At 41.5% G+C, this 8,534-nt stretch overlaps 1 pseudogene; it reads right to left on the bottom strand.

Moving 5' to 3' along the window:
• Positions 1 to 665: 665 nt before the first annotated feature.
• LOC133763443 (ribosome biogenesis protein NSA2 homolog) lies at positions 666 to 1,454 on the bottom strand (annotated as a pseudogene).
• Positions 1,455 to 8,534: the final 7,080 nt, after the last annotated feature.

Raw genomic sequence — 8,534 nt, 5'->3', positions numbered from 1 at the left:
CAGTTTCCATGTAATCATGAGATATACATATGATTAACTTCTGTTCACTTTTCTCTTGCTAATCTGTCTTTTCTTACAGGAGTCCCAGCTAGGAGCTACTGGGAGTATGGGCCAGGGCAGGGGTGGGGTGAGATTGAGAGGAAGTTAGTTTTCCTTGGATACCTTTGCAGAGGGAAAGACTTTAAGTTAACATATAAAAATGTGAAAAGCTTCCTTCTTACTCTAGGCCCCCAAATGCTAATGCTTTTTCCCAAACACAACAGCTGAGAATATTTTCTGGTATGAATTGCCAGTGACAGTCTTTTCAAATCCAAATGTATCTGTGTGTAATGGGGGTCTGCTATTGTTTTGATCCATATATGTGAAAGCATGTGTGTGTGTTCATTTGTGTGTGTATGTATGTGTTCTCATTTCCATAATGTTGGATATTATAATACTGTTGTGAATGTGCTTTTTTGCATATGCTGTCTTGGAGATTATTTTATATTATATTTTAGCTGCCTTGCCTTTAATTCCACAACAAAATGTACACATTTAAATTGTTATGGCTTAATAAATAGTCTCTTGACAATCGCAGATATGTAAGGCTATTTGATGGTACCCAGAAACTTTACAGTAATGGTAGCTTTCTCATTTTGTTTGTGGTCTTCAATGGTGATAAGAAGTTACTTGTATGAAATTCCTGTCAAACAAATAAAATGGCATCCATCATTTTCAGGATTGTTGGTAACCTGGGCATATTTTCCCCTAGTGACCTTACCTCTATGTAAGTCACAGCTCCAACTCAGGCTCTCCTCAGTGACAGTAGCTTGACAATGACACTCAGAATTACATTCAATGAGGATGATGGATTCTTTTTTTACAACAAACATTGGCAGGAAAAAGGTGGCTTTTAGTTCAGGATGTGTTATATGGCCCTTTTTGAAACATAAGCCCTTTGGCATAATGCATTTTCTTCTTTGGGTGGTTTTCCTGTAAATCTATCCCTGACAAAGCAGACTTTAACAACCATCCTCTTCCATGTCTTCTTTTTTCTCTTTCCTGTTCGAATAGCTTTCAATGCTTTTGTTTCTTCCTGGGCACAAATTTTGGGCAGAGGGATTTCCCATTTTCCTGAGTTCTGTCTTCATCTGTGTTTAATCATACTGGAAAGTACATTAGCTCAGGACTGTCCTTCTGAGTCCCGCAGACAGGCAGGTCCATCTCCCTTGGGAATCTCTTCTTCATCTTTTGTTTGGTGTTTCTTTTTTCATGCATCTCCACAGTCTTTTCCATTTGTATTTTCTCATCATGGGGCTGCTTATGGTAGAGTTCAGCCTTCAGACCAATCATCTTCTTTTGCCTTCTTTGAACAATGTTCGTGAGCCTCCTAACTTTCCTTTTTTTCTTCTTTTGATGATACAAACAATAGCATAATATTTATGGTTTAGTTCAATATATTTATTTTGTGACATGGTAAGGACCTTAGAGCTGGGCACAGCTTCTCTCTCTCTCTCTCTCTTTCTCTATCTATCTATCATCTATCTATCGAGAGATATCCACACACATATATTTTATATATATATACACACACACATATATATATATTTTATGATTTATTTTATTTGTTTGAAAGACAGAGATACAGAGAGAGGTAGGGACAGACAGACAGAAAGAGAGGTTTTCCATCCACTGGGTCACTCCCCAAATGGCTACAATGGCCAGAGCTGAGCTGATCTGAAGCCAGGAGCCAGGAGCTTCTTCCAGGTCTCTCACATGGGTGCAGGGGCCCAAGGACTTGGGCCATCCTCCACTGTTTTTCCAGGCACATTAGCAGGAAGCTGGATTGGAAGTGGAGCAGCCAGGACTTGAACTGGTACCAATATGGCATGCAGGTGCTGCAGACTGGGGCTTTAATCCTGCTGTGCCACAGCTCCAGCCCCTTTATTTGAAAGGCAGAGTGATGTAGAGAGAAGGAGAGACACAGAGAGAAAGAAATCTTCCCTCTATCCACTGGTTTACTCCACAAAAGGCTGCAACAACCAGAGCTGGGCCAGGCTGAAGCCAGGAGCTAGGATCTCCATCTGGATCTTCCATGTGGGTATACTTGGATCATCTTCCATTGCCTTCCCAGTCATGTCAGCAGGAAGTTTAAAAAGGCATTCTGATATGTGCCACAACCCTGGCTCCCCTAACAACTACTTTTAACATATGTTTCTTTGTGCATATACATGAATAAACTCATGGAATTAATTCTAAAAGAGTGGAATTTCTGGGTCAAAAATATGAGGTGAGTACAAAGAAATGCTACCACTTGACAACTGTAGGAAAGAAAAAAAAAAACCACCCTTTTTTGCCTGTTTTCCTAGGCTGTATGACTGAGGGGTCTGTGAATCAAACTGATAAAGATTAATAAGAGAAAGAACTTTTAATTGCCTGAAATTACATGAGAGTTCACAAAGAAAAATATGGCCATAGGAGATAGCCAGATGATTGAGGTTAATATACCTTCTTAGGGTAAACAAAGGGGAAAGAATTTGCAGCCTTTGGGGGCAAGAGGCCAAGTTATGGGAAGTTGAGGCAGTGAACTTTTCATTACTATGACTAAAGCTATGTAAGAGGAGCTATCTTATAAAGGAAATGATTAATTTGTCCTGGTGGTTTGGGAGGTTAACAGTGCAAAATAAAGTAGCCCCATTGGTCTGACCTCTCATGAGGGTGGTGGATGGCTGAATGTGTGCAGAGGAGGATCATGTGGCCAGCCAGGAAGCAGAGAGACAGGAAGTTCAGGCTTTATCCATGTGGTCCCCCATTACAAAGCCACTGTGATTCATTCATAAAGCTGCTTCCAGCAACTTAATGTAATCCAATCACTTGCCAGGGTTTTACCTTCAGACATCATAATTGAATTTTCATCCTTAATTCATTAACATAATTCTCTGGGAATCAAATCCTTAACACAATGGCCTTTGAGGCTTAAACTGTTATATACCGAAACTATTATACAAATGACAATATTCTGTTCTTGGCATCCAAAGGTTCATGTCCGTCTCACAATGCAAAATACATTGATTCATTCAATTCCCCCAATGTCATATCTTGCTCTAACTTTAAGTCAAAATTAAAAAATCTTATCTGCAAATCTATTTCAAAGATTTTCTGGGGAGGAGCCTAAGCTGTGCACTCTCCAGATCCATCTGTTTTGTTGCAGATGACAGGATTTCATTTTTTAATGCCATAATGGTATTCCATTGTGTTTGTTTACCACATATCCTTGATTCATCTGATGGTGGACTCTTTGGCAGTTTGGCGATTGTGGACAGTGCTGTGGTAACGACATTCTACTCTACTTCTATGAGATCAAACCTTTTAGTTTCCTTATATTAGTGAGATCATGTATTTATGTTTCTTTGCCTGACTTCTTTCACTTAACATACTGTCCTCAAGATCCATTTATGTTGCTGCAAATAATAGCATTTCATTGTTTTAAATGATGAACAATATTCAATTCTCTATATGAAGGATCCTTGAAAAGTTTATGGAAAATGTGCACTATCTTCAATTCAATTTTTCCGTGTACTACTGGAATAGTCCCTGGGGCTGGTGCTGTGTTTTAGCAAGTAAAGCTCCTGCCTGCAGTGCCAGTATCCCATATGAGCACCTGTTCAAGTCCCAGCTGCTCCACTTCCGATCCAGCTCTCTGCTATGACCTGGGAATGCAGTGGAAGATGGCCCAAGTCCTTGGGCCCCTGCACCTGCACCAGCATAGGGGACCTGGAAGAAGCTCTAGGCTCCTGGCTTCAGATTGGCTCAGCTCTGGCCATTGAGACCACTTGGGGAGTGAACAAAGAGATAGAAGATCTCTCTCTCTCTGTCTCTCTGCCTCTGCCTCTCTATAACTCTTTCAAATAGATAATAAATCTTTTTTAAAAAGTCCCAATATTTACCATATTTTCTTTATTCCTCTCCATCCATTGACAGAAAACATTTTTAAGCAAATTTTTAAGACACAGTTTTTAAACTTGTCTTGAAAAAAAAAAAAAAGGTCAGTAAAAGATAAAATCCCAAGCAGCTGAGTGAATATGGTCATTTATAGTCCACTGGGACCATTTTTTAGAAAGTGACCACTGCTTATATGATAGGTAGTGAGGTGGCTTAGGAAAACTACTGGCAGGACCCAATCAAAAACATGGAGTGATGTCAGATAGACAGTACTCTGTGTGCAAATTCCCTTTCAGGAAAGAAAGGAAGCTTGTGCTTTTGGTTCATTTTTCATTTGTGCTGTCATCCTCTGAGGTTACAGAGGCACAGAGGCCCTCCTGTTATTAAACACAAATGCTATGAAGGGCAGCAGCTGGGATATTAGGGCACTGGTGCAGCTGGAACATGTTTCGGGTCATTTCCTTAATAAGATCTGGTCTCCTAAATACCACCTATATTGTTTCAGGAAAGAGTTGCATTCTTTCCATGTTGGAGATTCTTATCTGGCCGGCTGGGTACAGCATAAGCCATGTGGGACACAGGAGATGCTTTCTCTATTGTAAGGCATGATTCTTGACTTTATTTATCTTGTGTGTCCTCTGACAATGGCAAGTTATCAGGTGAAGTATTCTCTTATTTGAGATGTGTTTTCTAAGGTGAAAATAGTATTGGGCTCAAAAGAAATCCTTTGGTGCTGAAGGGTTGTTGGAATCACACAGGAGACTCCCAAAATGCATTTGTGATATAAGTTTCACTAATTAATTACAGGTGACTGTTTCTGCAAGGATCTCCAAATACCAAATACCAGATAGGCATTACTTTGTTCTCGTGTCATAATGATAAAAAAAGAGGAGCAGAAGCGAGCTGAGATCAGATCCATGAGCATACCCAAACGTTCAGTCCAGGAATCACGTTACTCCCAGGGTGAAGACTCAAAGAATTTTTGAGCTCCCAAAGCAGGACAAACCAAAGATCCCAATTAAGGTTTATGTCATCCCTTGCTTTCTATAAGGGATTGGTTTTAGGACATTCCTAGAATAAAAAATCATAGATGCTTGTCTCTTATATAAAATGGTATAGGAGCTTTCTCTTTGTCTCTCCCTCTTTCTGTCTATAACTCTGCCTTTCAAATAAATAAATAAATCTTAAAAAAAAATAGAACCAGCACTGTGGCATAGTAGGCTAAGCCTCTGCCTGTGGTGCCAGTAGCCCATATGGGCACCAGTTCATGTCCTGGCTGCTCCACTTCTGATCCAGCTCTCTGCCATGGCCTGGGAGAGCAGTAGAAGATGGCCCAAGTGCTTGGGCTCCTGGCCCATATGGGATACCCAGAAGAAACTCCTGGCTCCTGGTTTTGGATCCGCCCAGTTCTGGCTGTTGTGGCCATTTAGGGGAGTAACCAGTGGATGGAAGACCTCTCTGTCTCTCCCTCTCTCTGTCTGTAACTCTGCCTCTCCAACAAATAAATAAATCTTTAAAATGGTGTAGGATTTGCATATAACTTGCCCACCTACTCCCATGTACTTTATTTTTTAGTTTTTAAAGATTTTTATTTATTTTATTTGAGAGAGTTACCGACAGTGAGAGGGAAAGACAGAGAGAAAGGTCTTCCTTCCATTCGTTCACTCCCCAAATGGCCACGATGGCTGGAGCTGCACGGATCCGAAGCCAGGAGCCAGGTGCTTCTTCCTGGTCACCCATGTGGGTGCAGGGGCCCAAGGACCTGGTCCATCTTCTACTGCTTTCCCAGGCCATAGCAGAGAGCTAGACTGGAAGAAGGGCAGCCGGGACTAGAACTGGAACCCATATGGGATGCCGGTGCCGCAGGTGGACAATTAACTCACTATACCATGGCGCCGGCCCCTCTCATGTACTTTAAATCATCTCTATTATTTATATACTTGTTATACCTAATATAATGCCTGTGTTATATAACTAGATTTATATAGAATTATTTAGAGAATATCAAGAAGAAAAATTCTCTGCATGTTTAGCACAGACCATTTTTTGGTATATTTTCTTTCTTTCAGTTTTTTTTTTTTTTAGAAAACTTTTATTTAATAAATATAAATTTCAAAAGTACTTTTGGATTATAGCGGTATATTTTCCATCCATGATTGGTTGAATCCACCGATGTGGGATCCATGGATATGGAACACCGATTGTATATCCCTATTTGTCTTTCCAGGTGGCCACAGCCTCAACTTGGCTGAATATGTGAGAATGCAGCCTTCAGGTCTGCCTGCTACCTCACACAAATGTTGTGGCTGTTGATGAGTGCCGTGGAGGCCAGCTGAGTGGTCTCCTCACCCCCAGCTCTTACAGGGGAAATGGAGCTAGAAACTCAGATCCCTCTTGAGGGAAGAAACTGTCTGGGTCTTCGCTTGACACCTGGACCTCACTGTGGTGCAAAGTGAAACTCATCAACTCAGGTGGCCAAGAAAAGCAGATGTCATGCACAGCCAAGTGCAAAGTGTTAGGGAAATGGCTTTACGGGCCTTTGGCTGAGATGCTCACATTTGAATGTTATACACAGGAAGTCATCAGGTGGTGGAATAACATAAACAGACCTTACTTCATGAAGTAATTTATTTTGGATTGGCAGCAATAGCAGCAACCGCTACCACAAAGGAACATAAGGATCTACTTTTTATTTGAGAGATTTTACAACCAGCAAGAGCTTCTTGTTATGGAAAAGCAGGGGCACTGCTTCCTCAGTTTTAAGCACTTATTCCCCATCAAGGTGACAACATTTCCCCAACACATTAACAGTGGGGTGATTTTCTAATCTTTGCACCATCTAGGAGAGATGGAGGGATTATTGTCTCTGGTCAAAATGTGGGCAAACTGAGGCTTAGACTGGTCAACACATTTTCTTGCGACCACACAGCCAGTAAATAATGGAAAGGGAATTAAAGTTAAATCCTCCTTTCTAAGTTTAGAGCTCTTTCTACTTAACTGATATTTCTCAAAATATGGCATGTACCACTGGTGGGGCATGAGATGATTTTATGTGGTGAATGAATGAAGATGGAAACATTTAAGCTTTTGTTTTCTTCTAGTTTAAAAAGAGGATGGGCTGAATAGCTTAGCGACTAGCTTACGTTAGATTCAAGTTCTGGAGCCACTCTAACCTGGATTTGAATTCCAGTTCTACTACTTACTGTTTTATTAATTATTTAGTGATCATTTCCTCGTTAATGTAAGACTCAATTTTTTTAAACTTTTATTTAATGAATATAAATTTCCAATGTACAGCTTATGGATTACAATGGCTTCCTCCTCCCATAACTTCCCTCCCACCCACAACCCTCCCCTCTCCCGCTCCCTCTCACCTTCCATTCACATCAAGATTCATTTTCAATTCTCTTTATATACAGAAGATCAATTTAGTATACATTAAGTAAAGATTTCAACAGTTTGCACCCACACAGAAACACAAAGTGAGACATACTGTTTGAGTACTAGTTATAGCATTAAATCAAAATGTACAGCACATTAAGGATAGAGATCCCACATGAGGAGCAAGTACACAGTGACTCCTGTTGTTGACCCAACAAATTGACACTCTAGTTTATGGTGCCAGTAACCACCCTAGGCTGTCGTCATGAGTTGCCAAGGCTATGGAAGCCTTCCAAGTTCGCCGACTCTGATCATATTTAGACAAGGTCATAAAAGACAGGGTGAGGATAGTAACCAATGATCCTAAGAGTGGCATTAACCAGGTCTGAACAATTATACAGCATTAAGTGGGGAAGAGGACCATCAGTACACACAGGTTGGGAGTAGAGCCATTGGAGGTAGAGTAGAGGTTATGATTACGAAGGAATGAGGCCCAAGTGCACTAGACAGGGCCTAGAACAAAGGACAGAGTCATTATTAGAGGAGCTAAGAAAGGTGCTGTCTAAGCTACAATTAAGTTTTCTGATTGAGAGGCAAATAGAACCTGACAGAAGGGGCTTGATAATCATCTGTTGTGCTTTAGGCCTTGTAAGTTAAGAGGTCCAGACCTATCTATCTCTTCACATGGGGTACATCCTAAGGGAGGTGTGAACCTCCTAGGGGAAGGCACTTTGTTGACTTTCATTACTTGGCTGGCCTGGGAGGAGAGCTGGCCAGGTAAAGGCAGGTGGCATCTCTAACAAGAAATTTACAGTTCTGCCTGCAATGTTGCTGACCCTACTTGGCCATCCCCTCAGCTGCAGTGGTCACTTTGGAAGTTGGGCTGAGTGAAGGGCTTTTCAGCTTAGAGCCAATAAGATCTGTGGCTCTGACCTGGGCATCCTCCAGGGACCTCCAGGGCAGGTCCATTTCTAGTGATCCAACTCTTGGCATAGCTGCCAGGGCTCTTCACAAGTTGACTTCTGCTGAAGCCCAGGCTTACCACATTGAAAGCCACTGCAGTGGACTGGCCTGTTGGGTCTCCTTGAGGGCAGATCACTGTACAGATCAGCCATTTATAGGCCTGCCACCCATTGCTTCTGATGCCTAGCTTTCTTTTCCTCCTGGTTTTTGTTAAAGCAGACCAGAGGATGCAAGTCAAGGGAGTGCCCAAGTCCCATCTCTAATCTTCG

The sequence above is a fragment of the Lepus europaeus genome, chromosome 1 (genome assembly GCF_033115175.1).
Source record: "Lepus europaeus isolate LE1 chromosome 1, mLepTim1.pri, whole genome shotgun sequence".
NCBI classification, from domain to species: Eukaryota; Metazoa; Chordata; class Mammalia; order Lagomorpha; family Leporidae; genus Lepus; species Lepus europaeus.
The sequence above is the reverse complement of the archived record's forward strand: the minus strand, read 5'-3'. Positions and strand labels throughout refer to the sequence as shown.